The sequence below is a fragment of the Orcinus orca genome, chromosome 3 (assembly GCF_937001465.1).
Source record: "Orcinus orca chromosome 3, mOrcOrc1.1, whole genome shotgun sequence".
NCBI classification, from domain to species: domain Eukaryota; kingdom Metazoa; phylum Chordata; class Mammalia; order Artiodactyla; family Delphinidae; genus Orcinus; species Orcinus orca.
Window position 1 is genome coordinate 10189582 of NC_064561.1, and position 14292 is coordinate 10203873.

Sequence of the window (14292 nt, forward strand, 5' to 3'; positions counted from 1 at the left end):
GTTGACTTTGGTTTGCTAATATTTTATTGAAAATTTCTGCATCTATGTTCATCAGTACATTGTCCCGTAAATTTTTTTCTTTTTTTTTTTTTACCACGCCACACGGCATACAGGATCTTAGTTCTCTGACCAGGGATTGAACCCACGCACCCTCTCCCCCTGCAGTGGAAGCGTGGAGTCTTTTTTTTTTTTCTTTTTTTGAGATTTTACATGATTTTCTTTAATATTTACATTTTTACATGTAACTTTTTGTGCTAAAAAACTCCGTACTGCTAGCCCTACTGCCATTCCCCTGGTCTTGGAAACCACCCTCACCCTGCCTGTGCTGCTTGCTATAGCATCCCTACTGGCTTCCCACTGCTGCTCTTGCCCCCATGATCTGCTTGCTCTGCACACTACAGCTGGATGTGCTTTTTTTAAAAAAAAAAAATCTTTATTGGAGTATAATTGCTTTACAATGGTGTGTTAGTTTCTGCTTTATAGCAGAGTGAATCAGTTATACATATACATATGTTCCCATATCTCTTCCCTCTTGCGTCTCCCTCCCAGCACCCCTCCAGGCTGTCACAAAGCACCAAGCTGATCTCCCTGTGCTATGCGGCTGCTTCGCACTAGCTAGCTATTTTATGTTTGGTAGTGTATATATGTCCATGCCACTCTCTCACTTTGTCCCAGCTTACCCTTCCCCCTCCCCATATCCTCAAGTCCATTCTCTAGTAGGTCTGTGTCTTTATTCCCATCTTACCCCTAGGTTCTTCATGACCTTTTTTTTTTTTTTTTTAGATTCCATATATAGGTGTTAGCATACGGTATTTGTTTTTCTGACTTACTTCACTCCGTATGACAGTCGCTAGGTCCATCCACCTCACTACAAATAACTCAATTTTGTTTCTTTTTATGGCTGAGTAATATTCCATTTTATATATGTGCCACATCTTCTTTATTCATTCATCTGTTGGTGGACACTTAAGTTGCTTCCATGTCCTGGCTATTGTAAATAGAGCTGCAATGAACATTTTGGTGCATGACTTTTTTTGAATTATGGTTTTCTCAGGGTATATGCCCAGTAGTGGGATTGCTGGGTCATATGGTAGTTCTATTTTTAGTTTTCTAAGGAACCTCCATACTGTTCTCCACAGTGGCTGTATCAATTTACATTCCCATCAACAGTGCAAGAGGGTTCCCTTTTCTCCACACTCTCTCCAGCATTTATTGTTTGTAGATTTTTTGATGATGGCCATTCTGACTGGTGTGAGATGATATCTCATTGTAGTTTTGAGTTGCATTTCTCTAATGATTAATGATGTTGAGCATTCTTTCATGTGTTTGTTGGCAGTCTGTATATCTTCTTTGGAGAAATGTTTATTTAGGTCTTCTGCCCATTTTTGGATTGGGTTGTTCGTTTTTTTGATATTGAGCTGCATGAGCTGCTTGTAAATTTTGGAGATTAATCCTTTGTCAGTTGCTTCATTTGCAAACGTTTTCTCCCATTCTGAAGGTTGTCTTTTGGTCTTGTTTATGGTTTCCTTTGCTTTGCAAAAGCTTTGAAGTTTCATTAGGTCCCATTTGTTTATTTTTGTTTTTATTTCCATTTCTCTAGGAGGTGGGTCAAAAAGGATCTTGCTGTGATTTATGTCATAGAGTGTTCTGCCTATGTTTTCCTCTAAGAGTTTTATAGTGTCTGACCTCACATTTAGGTCTTTAATCCGTTTTGAGTTTATTTTTGTGTATGGTGTTAGGGAGTGTTCTAATTTCATTCTTTCACATGTAGCTGGGAGATCAGCTCTTTTGTGACTACCTAGAGGTGTGGGATAGGGAGGGTGGGAGGGAGATGCAAGAGGGAGGGGATATGGGCATATATGTATACATATAGCTGATTCACTTTGTTATACAGCAGAAACTAACACACCATTGTAAAGCAATTATACTCCAATAAAGATGTTAAAAAAAAAAAAAACCTCCTGTTTGCTCTCCAAATGGAAGTAACAAGAGAAACAGGGTAAATAGGCAGGCTTTGTCTCCTGTGAACGCCTTAAGATAACAGTCATGGCAGGAACAGAGAGGGGCTAAACCTTTTTTGAGGAAAAGGTCAAGAGGTCATACATTTCCCATCCTTGGGGCAAGGGAAACATTGCACATGTGCAGAAAGGCTCCTTGGGGGTCAAAAAGGAGGAGGCACCACCCATAATACGTGATGCTAAGGCTGTCCCATAGCCCTCTGGGCTGAAATCCATCGTGGAAAAAAGATGCGCACACATGTTAGGGAGGGTCCTAGGGCTGGTCAGGTGTGGAAAAAGAAATCAGATAATCGGCCAAAGGTAAAGACCCGGAAGAACTGCCCTATATGAATGACTTAACCACCTCTTTACTGCACCCCTCCTCCTCCTTAGAGAGAACCCCTCACCCTTTCTCTCCGGGTGTGCATCTCTGCCTTGCTTCTATCTTAACTAAACAAACTGTTTCTCTGTGTGCTCTCCCACTTGTTGTGCTGTGTCTCTAATAATAAACTTTGCACCTGTTTTTACAGTTTTTGCCTCTGTGAGAAATGCATTTTTCACTGGGTGCAAGAGCCAGGGGGTATGGTGGCTAGGATTCCTGGTTTTCATCCAGGCTACCCAGGTTCCATTCCTGGACAGGGAATTAAGATCTTGCTTCACGCCACCACTCACTGCTGCCTCTCCGAGATCAGACCGAGAAGATGGCAGACTAGTGTCTCAAAATAACCATCCTATTGGGGTCTGGATGTCAGTTTCTTTTATAGAATCAGAGAGGGAAGTAAAGTGAAAAGGCAGAATAGAGAGGGAGAGGCAGAGAGGAAGTGAAGTAAAAAGGGCAAACATCTGGGATGGCCAGCCTTGGGGAGGGGGATGTGTTAATTTCTTCTTTCTTGAAGCCATTCGCAGGTGGGTAGGGTTCCCTGAGGCAGGCCATCATGTGTGATTATAATAACAAAAGCAACGAAAAGCAAAGACTAAAGTCAAAGAAACAGATCCAACACATAGTCAAAATTGGCTGTTACGGTTTCAGTATCAGGGTAACACTGGCCTTGTAAAATGAGTTTTACAATGTTCCCTCCGCTTCTATTTTTTGGAAGAGTTGGAGAAGAATTGGCATTCATTCTTCTTTAAATGTTTGGTAGAATTCACCAGTGAAGCCGTCTGGTCCTGGACTTTTGTTCGTTGGGAGGTTTTGGTTACAGATTCAATCTTTTTACTAGTAATCAGTCTATTCAGATTTTCTGTTTCTTCATGATTCAGTCATATTAGGTTGTCTGTTTCTAGGAATTTATCTATTTCTTCTGGATTGTCCAATTAGTTTGTGTATAACTGTTTATAGTATGCTCTTTTTTTTTTTTTTTTTTTTTTTTTTTTTGCGGTACGTGGGCCTCTTACTGTTGTGGCCTTTCCCGTTGCGGAGCACAGGCTCCTGATGCGCAGGCTCAGCGGCCATGGCTCACAGGCCCAGCCGCTCCGCGGCATGTGGGATCCTCCCGGACCAGGGCACGAACCCGTGTCCCCTGCATCGGCAGGCGGACTCTCAACCACTGCGCCACCAGGGGAGCCCAGGATGTGTTTTTTGACTTGGAAGGATATTCACTCCCCGTCACGGGCAGGGTCTGAGGGAGTGGATGAGTCCAGCTCAGACTCAACCTCCTGTAGCGTTGCAGTCAGGCAGCTCTGAGCTTCATCTGCCCAGGGAACTGGGAGGGCGGCTTATTCGGAGGCTCCTTTCACTCATAATTAGGACGGGCCTAAGTCCCTGCTCCCAAGGGCGGCTGTTAGGCTCCCATGAGAGGAGGTTTGCCACGTGCTGAGAGCTAAGGGCTCAGGGTAGGGCTGTCTCCTTCCCAGCCTCGGGATCCTGCCCAGCCCCCCACTCCAGGCTCACTTTCTCATGACCGTCCATTATGTAGTCCAGCAGCAGCAGGTGACTGAGGAAGGTGTTGAGGAAAGGGACAATACTCTGCCATCGGGATAGGAATGGTGATGAGCCCCCCTCTCAGGGGCCATCTGAAGGTCCCCTGAAACCCCTCACTCTCAGCTTCCTATCCCACCCCCAGACCCCACACGGAGTAACCCAGGACTCTTAGCAGCCTCCTCCGAACCCCCTCCCTTCCCCTTCAGGAGCACCAAACTTCCTCCAGTCACCTCCCGGGGCTGGCATTTGGCAAATCCCAGGTTATGCAGTCCCTGGCCCATCCCTCCCCAAATCCCTCCTCCTGGTCACTTCCACTGCAGTCAATTCAGGTCCTGTGGTACCGGGGGCAGGTCTGCAGATGGAAAGCGCCCCTCTCCTGGTGGATGCCTCCAGCTGGGAGGGAGGAGCACCCTCTGCTCTGACCCCTGGGCCCCTCCCCCACAGGCAGTCTCACCTGCTGCTGCTGTGTCTCCTGAGCTCCCTGGAGGTCCACCTCCACAGTGGCCAACAAGGAGGTTGCCTCCTGCAGGGTCGAGGACAGCGTCATTGTGGCCATACTACCCTCCCACATTTCCCCCCCGGGCTCCTGATCTCAACCCCTGGACATGTGGCCTGAGTGACCTGGTACCTCTGCTGCCCCAACCTCCAGTGAGCTCTGATTCTAGAACAATCCCAGCTCCAACACTCACTTGGGTGTGACCTTGGCTGTGTGACCTGGCCACCCTGAGCCTCTATCCTCATCTGGACCGTGTGAGAACTCTGCCGGCGTCCCTGGGTCTCCTGAGCGCTCAGTGTCCTGTGACTGTCATCACTGCCCTCACCCGTCCAGGTGGAGCCATCACAAAGCTCCACCTATATATGTGTGTGTGTGTGTGTGTGTGTGTGTGTTATTCTATCGATGGAACAAGCAACTGTAATGTCTCCAGACTCCTTTCAGCAAAGTCTCTTCCTCTCCCCCCGAGTATCCATACCTCTTTCTGCCCCCGCTCCATAACCTTAGCACAAGCATCCAAATCAGAACATAGATATGTAAAACCTTGAGTTCACACCAATTTCTCCAGTCCAACCTCACAGAGTTCTTTTTAAGCTTCTCACTTTCCATATTTGTAACTCCGTCCTATGACAGAGAGAAACCTGCTCTCACCATCCTCCGTGTATTTCCTTATTTTTCCCAATACCCCTGTGGATAACAGATCTCCCTGCCATGCTGGTTGTCCCCTCTGCCCCACCCCTGTGGCTGCCTGCTGCTTGGTCCAGCTGTGCCCATCCCAGTCCCCGTTAGCCTCCATGGTGCTGGCTGCTGCCTCTTCAGGCCTTGGCCCTGACCATGCCAGTTGCTGGGAAGGGAAAGTTAATTAATTTATTTTTGAACAGTGTGATGTAGAGATATAGCTGTTTTTTTTTTTTTTTTAATGGATAACCAATTGTCCCAACACCTATTCTCAATTACTTGAAATTCTATCCACAATTTTGTGTCAGTAGCTGATGGATCTTTTCTCTTCTGTTAATCTTTTTTTTCTGTTTGTGACCCAATATCATCCTTTAATGACTGTGATTGTATATTTTGATACCTGGTAGTTAGAGGCCCCTCAGTATGCTTAAAAAATGTCTAGCTCTTCTTAAGTATGTATTCTTCCAGATGAGTTTTAGCATTAGCATATCAATTTTGTTAAAAATCCTATTGTAATTTTGATTGGAATTACATTGAATTTGTAAACTATTTGGGTAAAATGGCACCTTTACCAGATCAAGTCTTCCCATTAGGGAATGTGGTATGCCTTTTTGTTTACGCAGTTTTAAAAATTTCCTTCAGTGAATATTTATAGTTTTTTTGTGTGTGTGTATTGCACATAGTTTGTTCTGAGGTTTAAAAAATTTTTTCTGTGGCTGTTATTAATGAGATCACAAGATCTTCTTTCTACGTATTTTACACATTATTAAGATTATGCTGCGTATACAATTCTGTATCCTGTTTTTTAACTTCAAGTGTCATACACATTTCTTCACTAATAGTTTTTATGATTTCATAATTGCCCATCAAATTTTCATGTCATAACTTATTTAACCATTAACATACACTTGACTTCTTTGTATTTCTCAGTGTCATATAAAATCATCTTCAAAATTTCAAAAATTTATTGTGTGCCTTATAGAGCTATTTACATAAAGTTGAGTGCTGCATAATTCAGAGAATGTCTGTATAGTGAATATAATTTAATTTTCTTGATTACTCAAGGTTAATATAGAATCAGATTTTAATATTTCTTCCACAAGGCCTATAGAGGTGTAAGACTCTTCCCCCCTAGTCTAAAGACACTAAATTGTGGTGCTTTTTGATCATTAAGTCAATTTTTATGCCTTTTTTATCTCTGTCCTGCTTATAGACTTCCAGTCTTCTTACTGCTATCTGCATGCCCACATGGGATAGTTTCTCCTCCCACTTCTAGTTTACCGATTTTAATTTTTTATGAGTTTGGAAACCGGACTGCCAGGTCCTTTAAAATTGAATCCAAGTAAACATTAATAACCTATGAGAAAGGGCTTTGATGAATCTCTAGGAGTAATGGGCTTGATCTTTAGGGCATGGACTTTGGTGATCTCTGTTTTATTTCTGAAGAGGACTTTTTCCATCTCTTTTATTTCCTTGGTTCTTTGCTGTACTTTAGATAGATGAGATTCTCAGATAGCCAAATTACACCTGAATGAAGTTTCATTACAATTATTACGTTGGCAACGTAACATGAAAATGTCCCGCTCCCTTTCTTCTGCTGAATTCTGACTCTCGACTTCCTTTTTTGTTCCTTTCACACTGCGCATCAGGCTTGCTTCACTCAACCTAGAGAAACTGTGACATGGGCTTCAGATGTGTGGGATAAAGTCCAATTGAAACCTTTATTTCCCCTCACTTTTCTTCCTCTCACCTCTTTTTTTGTTTATAATTGAAAACTCTTTATATTTCACATCAACAAAGCTATAATTCAATTATATTAAAAAAATTCATCTCTTGTCTGAAGCCATTTTGGATTCAAAGAAATTAGGGGTATTCCATTATATGAAAGAAAATAAAGACAGTTTACACAACTCTACTGTATTCTTCCCTTTACTCATTGCTACTTGATAAGGGCTATGGTACCAAACCATATGACTGTGTGGTCATTCTCTGTAAAGGCCAATCATGCTCCCTTTGCTGCCAATGGCTCCTCCTAATATTTAACTCCCTTGTAAGTACTTAGGTGCTTTGAGTAAGGGGATCTGCAGGTTCAATAAAACCCATACAACACTGGAGAATCGACTCAAACTTCTTATTAGTGGTGGGTCAGTGGTGTCATGTTTGTATTTGGGTACAGTAAATACCCTTGATGATGACAGAATTGTAATTTCTTTAGTATACTGTCTTTGAAAAAAATGTGTCAACAATGAGTGCAAAATAGGTGGTCATCAATGTTTGTGGTTTCAACTTTAGATCAACTTAGAGTTTCTCTTACAATGCCATTCCTTAGTCATCTTTTAATACATGGAATTGTGACATACTTGCATTTGCTGGTGAATGAACGTTTTAAGCTCTTACACAGTGGCACAGCCTACCAGTCAAGAGTTTTTTTTTGGCAGCATCTTCATTTACGGGTATTTGTTTATATGATTGTTTGAACATTTCATTACATTTTTATCACCATTTATAAATATGAATAGAAAATGGAAATGCTGATACTAGTAATAAAAAACATAGTTTTCTTAAACTTAATACAACTGAGCAAAGATGGAGTCATTAACTATATACAAAGCAATGACTCTAATTAGGACAAAATCAGAAAATATAATACAAGCTGGAAGTACTTTTTCAAAGATCAGATCTTAAAGGTGAGTTGCAATTAGGAATTGAATAGTGATTTTCAGCTCTCTCGGGGAAAAATGCTCTTGTAATATACTGTGCATTTAAATTTTTTCATAATCAACTTTTGTATATGTGTTCAGGAGTATATGAATAAACTAGAAGGGAATGGGTTGGAAATAAACTAGGGTTCCACCTGTAGAAAGTTCCAAATGGAACTTAATTTTCCCCCTTTCTCAGTCGAAATGTCTTTTACAGAATTTACATTGTCAATACCAAGTACCTTCAAACTCTGTAGAGAACTGAGGAAGAGGTCTGTGCCTAAAAGTGTCTGTGCCAGACAAACAGATGTGCTTTTTGCCTGTTGCTTTTGCCCACTAAAGAGCTCTGCTGCTAAAACTGAACAATTACAGTGGTTTCTTAATTTTCAGGAAGAATGGATTTAAAGGTTTGCACTTTGTGAATTGTTCTTAAATGTTTGATACTTTCTATCTTGTGAAGAGTTGCCAACAAATTTTAAAGGAAAAAAGCAAAATCAACTATACTTCAATAAAATTTTAAAAAAAGGGAAAAGGCAGACATATTATTTCTTAAAATACATTTTTTAATATGTGGGAGATCTGGATAAACAAAATATAGCCAAATTTAGTGTTAGTAAATTTGTGTGAAGTCCATGTGGAAGAATTAAATCCATCAACATTTCATAGGGTTCCACAATGACTACCCTAATTTCTAAGTCCTGCCACCTGAGCTAGTTTGAAAACCAACACTTGACACTTCTGACTGCCTTTTGTTATTTTGGGGGAAAGGAATGTTATTAGTTCAGTGGTACAAAGTAATATTTAAAATAAATTAAAAAGACCAGAGGAGTAGAGTAAATGTGAGTGTAAGAAAGATAATGTAACAATGGCTACTGTTTCCCAAGCACTTATTATTTAGCAGGGTTAGTGCTAAGTATTTTGCAAACATAATTTGATTTGATCCTTACAACCACCCTGTGAGGTAACATCACCCATATTAGCTAGATGAAAAAAAGAAGGCTCAGAGACTTGCTCAAGTTCACATAGCTGGTAATTGGCGAGTGACACTGAGATTCAAACCGAAGTTTCCAGATTCCAATCATGATCATGTTGTAATGCCTCTGTGTGTGTATAAAATTAAAAAAAAGTTTTAGAATTGATATGCAGTAAAGCACACAAATCTTTTTGCACATATGTTAACCTTTGTAATCATTAACCAAATCAAGATACTGACCATTTCCAGTAACCCAGAAGGCTCCCTCCTGTCCCCTCTCAAGTCAGTTCCCCCAAAGTAATCACTACTCTGCCTCCATCACCATAGACAGATCCGTTTTAGAGTAATCTAAGTTTTTGGAGTTATCATCAGAAAGTTCCATCTACCAATCCTTCACCCTGCCATTTTAGCCATAGTATTCAAAGCTGCTCTAGTTCTAACTTTTCAAGCACTCACTGTAGAGACTAGCTTTTGGAAATGGTTTCATATTCAATCTCCTGTATTATTCTGAAATTCATACTAACTTTGGGGGGGGGGAAATAAAAGAAAGTCCTGAAGTAGATTCAAAGGACTTACCAAACCAATCTCTCCTAGAAACACCAGGGAACAGGTTGCTTGACTGAAGTAATTTGGGTTATCTATTTCCAGTCACTTCTCATTAGGCTTCTCATTAGGGACCGGATGAACACAAAAGGTCGTCTCAGTTGATGGAAGGAAAGACAAACCAGGAAGAGTATGTGACAGTGATTGCTTTGCGTCATCTTACAGCCCATGAGGAAAACGTATGTCCAGATATCTTTCACAGTTGGCTTCCTCTTGTGTGATGCGAGGGAAAGAAGAGTCAAAGGGAAGAGGATCAATGTGGAGGCAAATGGGAGAAATAGGACCTTCAAGGAGGCTTTAATATGGGGGCTTTCTGTGCCTTGCTGACTAGCTCTCAAAACCGCATTCCTGGGCTTCCCTGGTGGCGCAGTGGTTGAGAGTCCGCCTGCCGATGCAGGGGACACGGGTTCGTGCCCCGGTCCGGGAAGATCCCACATGCCGCGGAGCGGCTGGGCCCGTGAGCCATGGCCGCTGGGCCTGCGCGTCCGGAGCGAGAGGCCCGCGTACCGGAAAACAAAACAAAACAAAAAAACCCCGCATTACTTCTTGTCCGACCTGGCAGTGACAGAAGGAGTGTCACAGCTTCACCACAGGCTCTCGGGCTGGCGTTGGTGAATTTCAGCGGTGATTCTAGACAACACAGTCGGCCTTCTCTCTCTTCCCTCCCCACCCCACCCCCCAGCGCTGCTTTTTGCACCTCATCCCCGATTCCCACCTCAGCCAATTGTGGCGTTTCAAACAGTCTACAGATTACAGCTCAGCATCAAGGAAAGAATAACTGACATTTATAAGGACCAATGACTCACCCGTGCGTGTGAGGGGACTGAGGTGGGGGAGGGGGGCATCTAAAGGAACGTTCCGGCCCTCAAAGCAGGAGGACTGGCTCAGAAATGGGCGCACGTGACAACAGCATCACCCAGCGCGACCTCACCCCTGGGGGCAGAGCTGAACTATCTAGGGCTTGGAGATCTATTGAATTCCCCTTCCTCTTCCTCACAAAATACCAAGGACCCCACCAGTCAGAGGCCCCTGAGGAAAAGAGGAATGCCCAAACCTCACAGGGCGGCAGAGCCAGGGTTCACCTTCTCCGCGCAGAGAACGGTTTGGTCTCCGTTCTCTCTCGAAGCTGCTCATCACCCATAAACTGTGGAGAGGGCAGGGTTCTTTGGAGGGTGCAACAGCCCCGTCGCGAAGGCGGCGCCACCGGGAGGCCGGGAACTGCGGGTTCCCGGGTGCCGCTCAATTGGGCTCTGGCAACGCGGGCCAGTGATACCCAACCCCCCCGCAGGGGAAGCTGGGAGCTCTCTGAGCGCAGGGCAGGGGTCGCCCTTACGGCCTCCGGCATCGCCCTCCGCGCATGCTCCGCGAGGCTCCGCCCCCGGCCGCGTTCGCATCCCAGCTGAGCGCTCACTTCAGAGCGGAGAGCTGACGCCGAGCTGAGGCGGGGAGCCGGCGTCTGTGAGGCGGCCGCTGACAGGAGAGGGTCGCTGACAGGAGAGGGTCGCTGACAGGAGAGGGCCGCTGACAGGAGAGGGCCGCAGCGCTTTGCCGGGCGCAGTTTCACCTCAGGCAGCGAAGCACGGCGAGGTGCTCGGGGAATCGCGGGCGGCGCCAGCCTCACGGGAGACCCCGGGACCTGGGGCTTGACCCCCACGTGCCAAGAGCAACTCGGAGCGGCAGGTAAGAGACTGGCGAGCCGGGCGGGAAAGGTGGCTTCGGGAAGGGCGGGCGTTCGTCTCCAGCGCCTGAGCTCCAGGGAGAGGGACGGGGCGAGCGGGAGACGGCGAAGTGGGCAGCCAACGGAGCCCATGGCGATTCGGCTACTGATTTGTGTCCTGAAATTTTCTTTTATGAAGGATTTGATAAGAGCTGAGAGAAAGAGTACTTGAATAACCGTAAACTTAGTGAAAAACTTTTAGGACAAAAATTCTGTTGGGCAGACTCTTAGTACGCATTTCTTTCTGTACTATTCTCCTTTAACCACCACAGAGCTGACAAAAATTAAATTTTTATCTCCTCGGTGAAATAGCAAACCACAGCTTTTCTAGAGAGAATGAGACCTTTGACAATTTTTAAAAATTCGATTATGTAAATATTTTCAAATTTTACACACATTTCTTACTTTTGTGAGTAACTGCAACTTTCTGAGTGTGAGAACTTTATCGCTCCCCCCCACACCCGGCCCCATGCTCCATGTTGATAGCTTTTTGTAAGTTTTCATTTTAAATTGTTTCATATGTGGCGATCGGTCAAGGTGGTTGGTTTTCCTTTGTGATTTAGTAAAAAGGACTTGTCTATTTACGGTGTAAAATATAAAATAACACACTAGGAAAAAATTTGCCCCTCTTTCTTTAGTGAAGATGACAAGCTGACTATTCAGAATGTCATTTTTTTCCCCAAGCTTCAATGATTTCTGTAATATTTTGCCTTTTTCAGCTAATCTGTGTATGTATGATGGGTACAATTATTCCTTAAATATTTTCCTTTAAATGGACTTGACTCATTTTCTCTTTGTTTTATCCTTGGTTGTCCTCATATCCATAAACTGATAATTTTGTGCTAGTTGTAAATGAAAAACTAGTTCTTCCTGAAGATGTCTTGCTTAATGCACTTGGGAAAGACCACGTCTATGTAGCTTTGGTTCCAGATTGATTGCTTTGTATTTTCAGGTAAATGAACTTCATAATGATTCTTCTTCTTGCTTTTGATAATTTTATTCTATTTTCGTTTTTGGATGTATTAATTGTAGCTATTTATTGGTTCTCAACAGATGTTAATTGACATCACTTTTAATAGATAACTGGTGTTTCCTCCCCCCACCACCATCCTACCTTTGTTAAAAGAAAAAATTACAAAAGGAATACTCTGCTTGCAATCACTAAACAAACCAGGAGTGAATAAAGAAAAAGTTAATATATTCCTCCCCTCTCAGGTCTCTCCCTTCTCCACTGTACTCCTTGGGGTAGCCAACATTAACCAACACTGAGTATTTTTCGACATCTTTCTCTTTGCTCAAAAATATATAAGCATATATACACACGTATATAGACTTTTTGTAACTTGGTGTATTCATTTAAGAGTATATCATGGCTGGGCTTCCCTGGTGGCGCAGTGTTTGAGAGTCTGCCTGCCGATGCAGGGGACACGGGTTCGTGCCCCGGTCCGGGAAGATCCCACATGCCGCGGAGCGGCTGGGCCCGTGAGCCATGGCCGCTGAGCCTGCGCGTCCGGAGCCTGTGCTCCACAACGGGAGAGGCCACAACAGTGAGAGGCCCGCGTACCGCAAAAAAAAAAAAATAAAAAATAAAAAAGTAAAAGAGTATATCATGGCTATCTCTTTGGGTTAGTCAATGGACCTCTCAAAATTAAGAAAAAGCTGAGTAACATTCCATAGTATACTACACCATAATTTATTCTGTTGTTCTCCATCTGATGGATGTTGTTTGTTTTCTTTTTTTTTGCTATTGTAAACATTAGCCCACTCTAACACATGATTAGAGAAGTAAACATTCAGAATAAAATATTAGCAAAATAAATCCAGCTGTGTATTTAAAAGACATACATCATGATCCAGTAGAGTTTATTCCATAACGGCAAGGACAGTTAAATATTAACATGATTTATTGTATTAACATATTTCAGGGTAAAAACTATATGATTATCTCTCTTTTATGGTAAGTGGGGGGTGGGGGATGGAATTTATATTGTATTTCTATAAATTGCATAGGGAGATACCTGCCCAGGCAGGCAGTAGTCCAAGTTTTGTACCATTTTTGATCCTCAAAGTTGATAGACAAAAGCTTTTTTCCTGGAGTCTTTGGGGGAACTTTTTGGGACCTTGGCCTTTGCTTTGACCTTGGCCTCACTCATGGTCTGTGATTGCCAAAGTGTAGTACTCTTGACTACATGGGAAAAGAAAAACAACATACTTCCAGAGACTGGGGTGGATGATATGGGTGAGACTGTCTAATTTAGGGCTGGCACTTTTTAACATCTTGTATTTGACTACTTCGGGCTTAATGAGCACCTTGTTGGCCTCTGTACAGATTAATTTTCATTGTCTTGGAAACATTGGCCTGAATCTTTTGAGGCCTTTCTTGTTGTGCTTGTTGACCAAATATGCATTCCCACCTCAGTCCTCCATGCATCTGGGAGTCAGGACTGAGGATTGAGGCAGACCCGTGAGCACATTTCTCCCATGTCTCCTGTCCTGGGCCTGATGGTGGGTGTCAGGAGTGGTGGATGTGGAGGGGGCCAGGTAGATCAAGATGGGACTGTGGTGGGGATGGTTATTTCAGGGGATGCTCAACCCATCCTCCCCTTTGATTCTCAAGGGACCTGGGACCCCATATACAGTTCTCTTTCCTCCTGTTCTGAAGCAGAAGCTTCCAGACCTCAGCCCTCCCAGGGAAATCAAAAGATTGTGTGAAAAAAAAAAAAAAAAGATTGTGTGAGATCCAAGGTTCTGCCAGTCACTCCCTACACACAGCCCCTATACTCTCCCCATCTGTTTTGTGGGGACAGGAGGCCCTTCTTCTGGGCCCAGACACCACTCAGGTTTTTAGTTGGTCCTGTGGTTCATCATCCCAGTTAGAATATGGGAGGGTGCTTGCAGATCTAGATGAGGGCATCACATGTGATGTACAGTGGGCAGGACCTGCAAATGATGTCTAGTATGACTGTGACTCTTCTGCTATATTGAGGCCTAGGTATTGTGTTTGCTTCATTCACTGAGTTTGTTAAGTGTCTCAGAAAGTGTCTGCATGTAGTAGATGCTTAATATATACTGTGGAATGAATGAACTTCAACCAGAACCATGCCAGGTATCTGAGTGGGCCTGGGGCCTCTCATCCTGCCCACAGAGATCCCTACTCTGGCCTCACCAAGGACAAGGACCAGGATCAGCAAGATGGAATCTCAAACCTTTG

General features: G+C 43.6%; 1 long non-coding RNA gene across 1 annotated transcript; it reads right to left on the reverse strand.

Annotated features, from left to right (window-relative positions):
• Window positions 1–5528: 5528 nt before the first annotated feature.
• LOC125963782 (uncharacterized) lies at window positions 5529–10007 on the reverse strand. The gene is made up of 2 exons (XR_007476165.1): window positions 9338–10007; window positions 5529–8888 (listed from the first exon to the last, which is right to left on the reverse strand). It is a non-coding gene; the product is annotated as an uncharacterized LOC125963782 (long non-coding RNA).
• Between the last annotated feature and the right edge of the window lie 4285 nt (window positions 10008–14292).